This window comes from Neltuma alba, unplaced genomic scaffold, assembly GCF_004799145.2.
Source record: "Neltuma alba isolate B1F8T4 unplaced genomic scaffold, ASM479914v2 tig00011085_pilon, whole genome shotgun sequence".
Taxonomy (NCBI): Eukaryota; Viridiplantae; Streptophyta; class Magnoliopsida; order Fabales; family Fabaceae; genus Neltuma; species Neltuma alba.
Genome location: NW_021635826.1, coordinates 21,078 through 30,970, shown reverse-complemented (window position 1 = coordinate 30,970; position 9,893 = coordinate 21,078).

Sequence of the window (9,893 nt, the reverse complement as noted above, 5' to 3'; positions counted from 1 at the left end):
CAGGGCCTGGGGCTTTGAAGGTTCCGAGTTGGAAAGTAGCATTTTTAATCTCTTCTTCAGTAATAGAGCCTGTTAAGAGGAGGTTTTGCTGCTCCATGATCTTTGGCTGCACATAATATAACACAGTATCAAAGTGTCCCTGCACGCTACTGATAAACAGAGAAGAATAAAAGTATTTAATCATGCTGGCCACCTCTTCTTCCTTATCTACCCATATATCTAGTTTGTTTTTGAGTTTGACCACCAAATTTCGCTGCCTTCAAATTATAGTTGACTTATGGAAAAATTTTGTGTTATGATCCCCAGCTTGTAGCCAATTGGATCAAAATCTTTGCCACCAATAAACTTCCTCTTTTTTCCATACAGATTCTAGTTCAGAAGTGATCTGCTCAATATGACGTTTTGACTCAAGGGTGTATACTTCAGCCTTTAATCTTTCTATCTTCCCAATGAGCTCTACAATAACTTTCTTGTTATTAGGAAAATGTTTTTTGCTCCATTTAATAAGTCTTTCCCTACATCTATTTAGGCAATTAATAAAGGTGGTTATTCTATTTGCACCTTCACATACCTCTGGTTTCCAACAATCCTTAATAAAGTTCAGAAAATCAGGATGGGTAACCCAAACTGCCTCAAACTTGAAACTTCTTGGTGTCTTTATATCATTAAAACAAAGTTGGACTAGTAACATATGAGATCATCGCAAACCATGGTGCATTGGATGTAACCTGAAAGTATGGACGAGACAGACAACCGAAATAAAAAAGAATTTCCTAAGAATGAGAACCTTTAAGACGAAGCGTGGGTGGTAGCTGGCTCGGAATATCTCTAATGTGTTGTCTCTCCCCTATGCCTTAAGGAAAACGGTGTCATTCCCTTATTCAGTGAACTATGGGCCTTTTGTTTCAGTGAACACACCGCTCTTTCCCTCCCTCCCGATCAGCTGAGCCTCCCAAACCCAAGCCATTTTACCTCCCCCCCCCACAAGCCGTTTTATTTGTTTCAAATTCAGACTCCCGTGTCTTCCTGTGGGAGAAATTGGCTGCTTCTTCATATCATTCTTCCTTCTTTCTTTTTTTTAAATTTTCAATGTTTTTTATACATATGTATTGTGGTGTTTTCTGGTGTCCATTGCCTTTTCTTAATTCAATTGTGTTTTGGCGAAATAAAATCCATTTGCTTCACTACAGGGCGTGTTCATTGAAATGAGCGACTGAGATTTTACAAAATAAGGCAACGATGCTGTTTTTCTTCAGTGGAGGCAAAGTTGAGAGACAATGTAGTGGAGACATTCTGAACCATGGTTGCAGGCTTGCAGCAGAGGTTAAGGTATTCTAAGGGATGGGAATTTATTACTTGTGGCAGAGGCTCAAGTTGAAAACTCAAAAGTCGAAGAAAACGTTTTCCCAGACATGATTGAATGAAAAGGCCAAAAAACTAGTAGCGGTTGGCCTCATTTATTACAGGGTGCTTGGTAATCCCAAGTACATTTAAAAAAAATTATTTTTTTATAAATAAAATAAATTCTTCTATATATTTATTTTGTATACTGTAAAAATATTTTTAAAATTATGGTTTTATTTTTATTAAAATACCCTCTATTTCTTTAGTTTTGTTTACATTACAAGTCATTTTTAATATATTTTATACATATTAAAAAAAATTTAATTTTTATTAATTTTTATTTAAAATTTAATAAGTTTTTAACCTTATTCTTATTTATTTAAAATATATTATATCTCATATAAATAAAGTTAACATAATAATAAATAAAAGATAAAATTATATATTTATATAAAAAAAATTTCTCAACTTTTTATAAGTGGGATCAAAAATATTTTTTTACCTTATAAATATAAAAAAATTTATTAATATTTTATAAATAGGATCAAAAATATTTTTTTCTATTTTATAAATAAAATCAGAAAGGAGTTATTACCATTTTAGAAAAGCAGATGAAAATTTTTGAAAAAAGGTGAAAAATTAGGCACAAATAAGAACACAGTAAACCAACCATTCATTGCAATAAAGTTTAAATACATCAAAGTAAAACTTTTAAGTACTGAGTTTGCAAGAAAGAGCAAAAGCAAAAGACTTCTAACAGCAAAGCTTTTAATCCTCCTCCACTCTTCTTTCCTCATTGCTCCGACATCTTCTCCTGCTTGGATTTTCGCTTCTCCCATTTCAGCATCAACAGCAGCAGCAGTACCAGAAGATTGCCCGAACCCCCACTAAAGTAACTTGTGGCAGGAACAGTGTTCTCCTAGAAAGCTTGTTCATACTCTCAAGGAAAGTTGGCCTTGAGAGCCCTAGCCATCTCCAACATCAGAGGATATCCATAAACCTCTACCTTCTGAACTCATGAGACATGGAGATAGCTTTGTATACATTAAACTCATCACTTAGATTCATCACTTGCTAACTAAGCTTGGTAATTTGCCCACTCAAAGAGGCGAGGTTGACACTAGAGCCACCCTCAGCTGCCTCCTTGTCTAGACCTTCCTCCATCACCCTCTTTCCTCTTTACCTCTCTATGTTGGATTTAGAGGCAGCAAAGCACCTAGTCGTGGCAGGGTCCAAGATAGAGTCAGATTTACACGTTGTTATCCCGTGTGCTGTATACATATCCATAATCAAGTGCAGAAATACCAAAAAAGTCCGAACATTGTTGACACAATGTCCAATTTGGTCCAGGATGATGATAGGGATGTCAATTACCTGCTGGGTTATAAGGAGATGTAAGAGAAGTATGCCCTCTTCAAAAACATCAGAAATGTAGGCTGATGGCATAACGTTGTAGGTCATAAAGTTCAGCCAAATCCTGGCTTCATCATTCATGTGCTTGCGCTCAAAGACTTTTCACCCACTTTCCTTCACAGTCCAACCAGCTCCCCCCATCCCGATGGTTTGGAAAACCTCTTCTCAAGGAACTTCCTCAAGCCTAGTCTTCCAACACTGGTATTCACAGAGAGGGACTTCAGGAAGCTTGTAAAACTTCTCAATAGCATCTTGGCTGAAATAACATTCACTCCCTTTGAAAGTGAACCCCATATGTCCATCCATTACAGAGCAAACATAGAACTCTCTCACCAAAGTCAAGCTAGCCTTGTTTCTCTTCTTCATAAGCACCCCCAAACCACGTGTATGGCGACCTTATAAAAGTCATACTCCTTTATCTCTAGAAAATATCACTCTTACACCACCCCCTGTTGGCAAACATTTTCACTGCTTTCTCTCTTATAAGTCTGGTCTCCTTATGACGGCGAAGCCTTTTTGAGCTTGAAGACTCAGGCTTCTTAGTGTGAGGCATCTAAGCGCATGGCAAATACACAACAGACAACTAAAGTAAACACACAAAACAAACAACTCTTCAAAGGAAAATAAAACCTACACCAAGCCCAGAAACCAAGCACTTCACCACATTAGCCTACAGTTACCCCTTGCCAAACTTACTTTAGCAAAATGATTAAAGATTTTGAATTGGGACACTTGTATTTTGAAACCATTGGGAAAATCATGAGAAAACCCAAGCATTCATAATTTTCAATTGCCCAAAATCAATTTCTTGCAAATCCTTAATAGGAAAAGTCAAAATCCATTGAGAAACTGCAGTTTGGAAATAACAAGGGTAAATCAAAGGTTTAAAGTCTCCTCTGTGAGCTCAGGTTACGACATGAAGGATATAAGGTCGCGACTTAAATAGACAGAGGGAGAAAAAATTTTGAGTTTAGAAAGGCTCGAGGTCATGACCTAAAAACAGTGAGGTCACAACCTGAACCCAGAAATTTTAGAAAACGCAGAACGAACCAGTTTTCCAAAAACCAAATGTTTGCAGCAAATGTGATTCCAAGCAACTCCAAAACAATTTAAACAGTAGTTTAAACACTTAATCCAAACTCCACTCAATCAAAATTGCAACCCTAGCAAGAGAAACACTCCCTATTCCTATAAAACGCAGAAAACTAAACAGGAAGAATAGTAAAACTGAAAACGAAAAGGGAAGATCGAACAGACCTTGAGATAGTGGAAGGATGGAAGAACTGAATGCAAGTCAAACTGCAGGAGGGGAATCTCAGAGTGGAGGCACTCAGAAATCAACAGAGACTGAAGAACAAAAGGAGCTAAACGGTTAGGAAACAAACCTTTAAATAGGAATTGAGCAGTTGCGACTTTGGAGGGAAGTTGAAAAGATGCTGTTGTTGAAGAATCTGAGAGTGGAGGGTCACGACCCCAGAGAGAAACTGAAAGGTTGAAGGGTCGTGACTTGAAAGGGAATGGAGCATTACGACTAAAGAGGAGACTGGAGGAAGGGCCGTGTGATTTTACAAGAGGGATTTAGGGTTTTGGGTCCTTGGAACGAACAAGGCTGGAATCTAGGACAGGTTTAAGGGGTAAAAAGGTAATTAGGGTAGTAATAAGGTAAAGAGGTGAACTCAAAGAAAAATCCTAACTTTTCATGTCAGGCCGCCACTTGAAGGATGTGAGGTCACGACTTCAGCAGACAGAGAGGGATTTAAGGTTTCAGAAAGGCTCTAGGTTCCGACCTGAAGGAAGCAAGGTTGCGACCTTAACTTATAGAGAGCCTTTACCCAGTTTCTTGTCCAAGTCATGACCTGATAAAGCAAGGTCACGACTTCAGCTCACAGAGAGCTCCTCTCCTTAAACTAACCTCCAGGTCACGACTTGAAAGCAGCTAGGTCACGACCTGGGGTCACAGAGAGGTTTCTGACACTCTAGGTCCTGAAAAACCTCAAAATGAAGACCTCATACCAAAACCACTTACCAAAATACCTATTAAAACAACCCAACTTAGCAATCCATCACCAAATTCTCAATAATTTAACACTAATCTTCAAAAACAAGTGATAGAAGATTGGGGAAACCTCAAAGGTTTTAAAAATTTCTCAAAAATTTTGGCAAGTTTCCACAAGAAATACCTATGACAAGGAACAACCCAACAAACAAAACACAAAACCACTTTTAAACCTCCCTCCCCCATACACTCTAAGTAATATCCGCATTGCAACATAGAGTTACATACCAAAACACAAAGCTAAAAACAAAAGTAATGAACATAGAAGTTGTGAAGTTTAATTCAAGACTAAAGCACAACACATAACCTGTCTAGAAAGAAGAAAAGAGCTAAGTGTAAGGATGGGAAAACTAAAGAATGTAATTAAGTGTGTGGTGATGACAGAGTAGAAGCACAATCACAACCACATCAAACTTAAGGCCAGGGGAGATTATTCAAAACACTCAAAACAATAGAATTTAAAACTACTTCTACCGAGGACATCCCTTTCACAATCTCAAACAGTCATAGCAAGATAATTTAGGTATAAGTAAATTTATGTGAATAGTAAGAGGTAAAGGAAAAGGACGACCTGACCTTAAGAAAGTAGTGCGACCTCTTCATAGAGCTTAAGGAGGTGACCGTTGCACTAGAACATTTTTCCCGTCGCTTCCTCCCTTAGCTCATCATCCTGAAGTCATGCACTTTTATAACAATGTATGGTCCATCTCAGCTCGTCTTGAATTTGCCCTTCTTGAATTTGAATCGATCTTGGTATCTTAACACCTTGTCACCCTCCCTAAACTTCTTCCTCAAGATGTTGGCATCATGAGCAAGCTTGGTTTCTACTTTTAGATGTTAGAGCTGTGGTAGGCATCTAACCGTATTTATTTAAGTTCTTGAATTTAAAGGAGTCAGTTCAGGCCAGCTTCCTCCAAGTCAGCATTACAGCTCTTAACCGCCCAGTATGATCTGTGCTCTAGCTCTACCAGAATGTGATAGGACTTCCCACAGATAATTCGGTACGGAGACATTCCTATTAGCATCTTGGAGGTGGTGCGGTAGGCCTATAGTGCATCATTTAGTCACAAGCTCCAGTCTCTATTGGAAGGTTTGACAATCCATTCCAGGATGTGTTTAATTTCTCTATTTGATACCTCAGCTAGGCCATTGGTTTCAGGGTGGTATAAGGTGGACACTCTGTGGGAAACCCCATATTTAGCCAACAAGTTATTGAGTAACTTGTTGCAGAAGTGAGTTTCTTGATCACTGATTAGCACCTTAGGCACTCCAAATCTACTGAAGATAGTAGACTTCAGAAATTTAGACACCGTAGGTGCATTATCCTTTCACGTGGGGATGGCTTTGGCCCACCTAGAGAGGTAATCTACAGCTAGAAGGATGTAGGTGTAACCGTGAGAAGGTAGAAAGGGGCCCATAAAGTCTATTCCCCAAGCATTGATGATCTCACAGAATAGGATGGGTTGCTATGACATTTGATTCCTTCTACTAACCCCCCCAAATTGTTGGTATTTATCACATACCTTACAAAAAGTGAATGCGTCTCTAAACAGGGTGGGCCAATAAAAACCTACATCTAGCACCTTCCTGGCTGTTTTTCTAGGACTAAAGTACCCCCCACAATAAGGTATCATGGCAAGCTTTTAGGATAGGCCGAGCCTCTACTTTAGGAATGCACCGTTTAATCACTTGGTCAGCACATATTCTCTATAGATACGGTAGGTCCCAAATATAATAAGAAGCTTCGCTCTTAACCTTTTGAGCCTAAAAAAGTAGTCAGGTAAGAAGGGATTAAACCAATAGCAAGCTAGTTAACTTAGTGAGCAACCCATGGCTGAGAAACAGATAATGCACAAAAAAACTAGTCAGAGAAGGAATCACAAATGATGTCAGAATCTAATACTCCCCTTGTCTCTAGTGGTAGCCTGCTCAAGTGATCTGCTACATGGTTGATATTACCAGCTGTATCTTTCACTTCCACATCAAATTCTTATAGCAGCAACATCCACCTCAAGAGCCTCAGCTTCAATTGAGGTTTGTTGAAGAGATATTTCACTGCTGCGTGATCTATAAATACAACAACCTTGGAATTTATGAGATAGGGTCTAAACTTATCAAGTGCAAAAATAATTGTAAACAATTCCTTTTTAGTAGTGGTGTAGTTTTTATGAGCTGTATCTAGAGTTTTAGAGCATAAGCAATTACTTTAGAAATAGAATTCTCCCTTTGACCTAACATTGTCCCCACACTCAAGTTCGAAGCATCACAAGAAATTTTGAAAGGCAAATCCTAGTTGGGAGAGGTCAAAATTAGAGGAGTAACTAGCCTATTCGTCAATTCATCAAAAGCAAGCTCACATGCATGGTCAAATTGAAAATCAACATCCTTTTACAGTAGTTTAAAAAGAGGTAAAGTGATTTTACTAAAATCCTTGATGAACCTTCTATAGAACCCCACATGTCCTAAAAAGGACCTCAACTCTTTCAAGTTGGTAGAGTAAGGTAAAGAAGATATCACCTCCACCTTGGCTTTATCTACCTCAATTCCTTTTTCAAAGATCAAATGTCCTAGCACGATGCCTTAGTTAACATGAAATGGCATTTCTCGTAATTCAAAACCAGCTTTTTCTCAATACATCGTGCTAAGATTTTGTCATGGCTTTTCAAGCAATCTTCAAAAGAATTCCCATATGCAATAAAATCATCTATGAACACTTCCATGTATTTTTCAATAAATTTAGCAAAAATGGATAGCATACAGCGTTGGAATGTGCTAAGCATTGGAAAGACCAAAAGATATTCTTTTGTAAGCATAGGTTCCAAAAGGACAAGTGAAATCATTCTTATCCTGGTCCTTAAGGTCTATAGGAATTTGAAAATATCCAGAATATCTATCTAAGAAGCAATATTGACTCTTCCCTATTAACTATTTAAGCATTTAATCAATAAAGGGCAAGGGAAAGTGATCTTTCCTAGTGGATTCATTCAGTTTCCTATAGTCAATGCAAACTCTCCATGAGTTTTGCACCCTAGTTGGGATGAGTTCATTGTTCTCACTTTTAACTATTGTGATCCCACTCTTTTTCGGCACAATTTGTACTGGTGATACCCATTCGCTATCAAATATAGCATAAATAATTCCAGCCCTCAAGAGTTTATCTACTTATTTCCTAACCACATCAGAAATTAAAGGATTCAACCTCCTCTGGCTTTGTTTAATTGGCTTGAAATCCTCAGTCACTAAAATCCTCTAGGTACACACAGTAGAGTTAATTACCTTAATGACAACTAGTTGCCAACCCAAAGCCTCCCTATTTCTTGTAAGGACTCCCATTAGACTAGTCTCTTCATGTTCAATGAAAGAACTAGAAATAATGACAGGAAATTTATTCTCAAGCTCAAGATAAGCATATTTGAGGTTGGGAGGTAAATCTTTCAGTTCTAAAGGTGGGGGTTGAACAATAGAGGAAATTAGAGTAGGAAAATCAACAAAGTTAGAGAAACTCCCCTTTGTAGACCCTTATGAAATGCACTCACCAGTATTACTTGGATCCACTATGCTTGCTTCAGTCCTGTCAGACGTTGCACCAAGCTTGAGTTGGTTTACAACAGCAACAACCTTAGGTTGGTTCACCTCCGTACCTATATCATTATTAGAGATTAGATCATTCAAAAATCATAAGGTATGGGGTGTAATTTTAGAATGTGTATGAGTAACAATTGAGTTAGAAAGTGTTGGCCCTTTAACCAAAGTCTCCAAGACATGAGGTGGTGAAGCAATTGAAGTCTGAAGTTTAGGAAGTGAAACAGGGGGCTCAGGTCACGACCTAACATTTCCAGGTTGCAACTTCACTTCACAGAGGCTACACTCTTGGCATGCTTAGGTTGAAGTCGCGACTTGAGAACCCTCAGGTCATGACCTCATGTCATAGAGTCTCTTATCCTCATATTTTGATCCACTCTTAGCACCGACCACATCTTGAATACTTGCATCACTAGTTAACATACCCTTTCCAAGGATAACATCAGTTGTAAACGTGAAGTGGTATCAAAACTTGATGGGAAAGAAAAGTCTTGAGAAATAGAAAGCATGCTATCAATTTCTAAAGAATGAATGCATGGTACTTCATCTCCACAAGAACTAGAAAATGAGTAAACAGAAGAGAGAGAATTGAAATATTCATTATTCGCACTCAAAGACGAGTCAAGCTCATAAGATTCTTGTGATGGTGCAGCAGAAGAATCAATCAATTTAGGTGAACACATATCATAACCATCATGCATATGTAGCTCATGCTTATCCCTAGCTTGCTCGACAGCTAAATCAGTGGCATTTAAACCCATGAATGTAGAACTATCAAAGGGGTAACGCATGGCTTCATTCATATTAAAGGTTACAACATAATCCCCTACATCCATTGTTATACAGCTATACTTCATGCTTATAATGGTTTTCAAAGTTTATAAGAAAAGTCTTCCTAGAATCAGAGTACTCTCATTTGCAAGCTCATTTGACATGTCCAAAACATAGAAATCAACGGGGAATACTAAGTCTTTAACCTAAACTAGAATATCTTTTATGATTCCTTTGGGGTACCTGATAGACCTATCTGCTAGTTAGAGTACTACGCTTATGTCTTTGATGCTATTTATCCCTAAAGCCAAATAAACCAACCAAGGCATGACATTTATAGCAGCTCCTAAATCTAACAATGCTCCCTTAATGTGAACATTTCCTATCATATAGGAGATGGTGTAAGATCCAAGATCTTGGCACTTAACTGGTAGTTCAGCTTTGAATAAAGATGACACATTGGCACTCACTTGAATTCTCTCAAGAGGCCTAAACCTTTACTTGCCATTACACAGTTCCTTTAATAGTTTAAAGTATTTAGGGTTTTCTCTCAAGAATTGAATTATGAGCACATTAATTTCTAGCTTGTTAAAAAGAGTGTAAGCATCAGTGGCAAACTCAGCATCAAACTTTTTCTTACTAGAGAAATAAGCTTGAGGGAAAGGGAGATCTTTAGCACTTACCTCCTTACCTGAAGGCTTAGAGGCTCCTTGCATGCTTGTCTCTA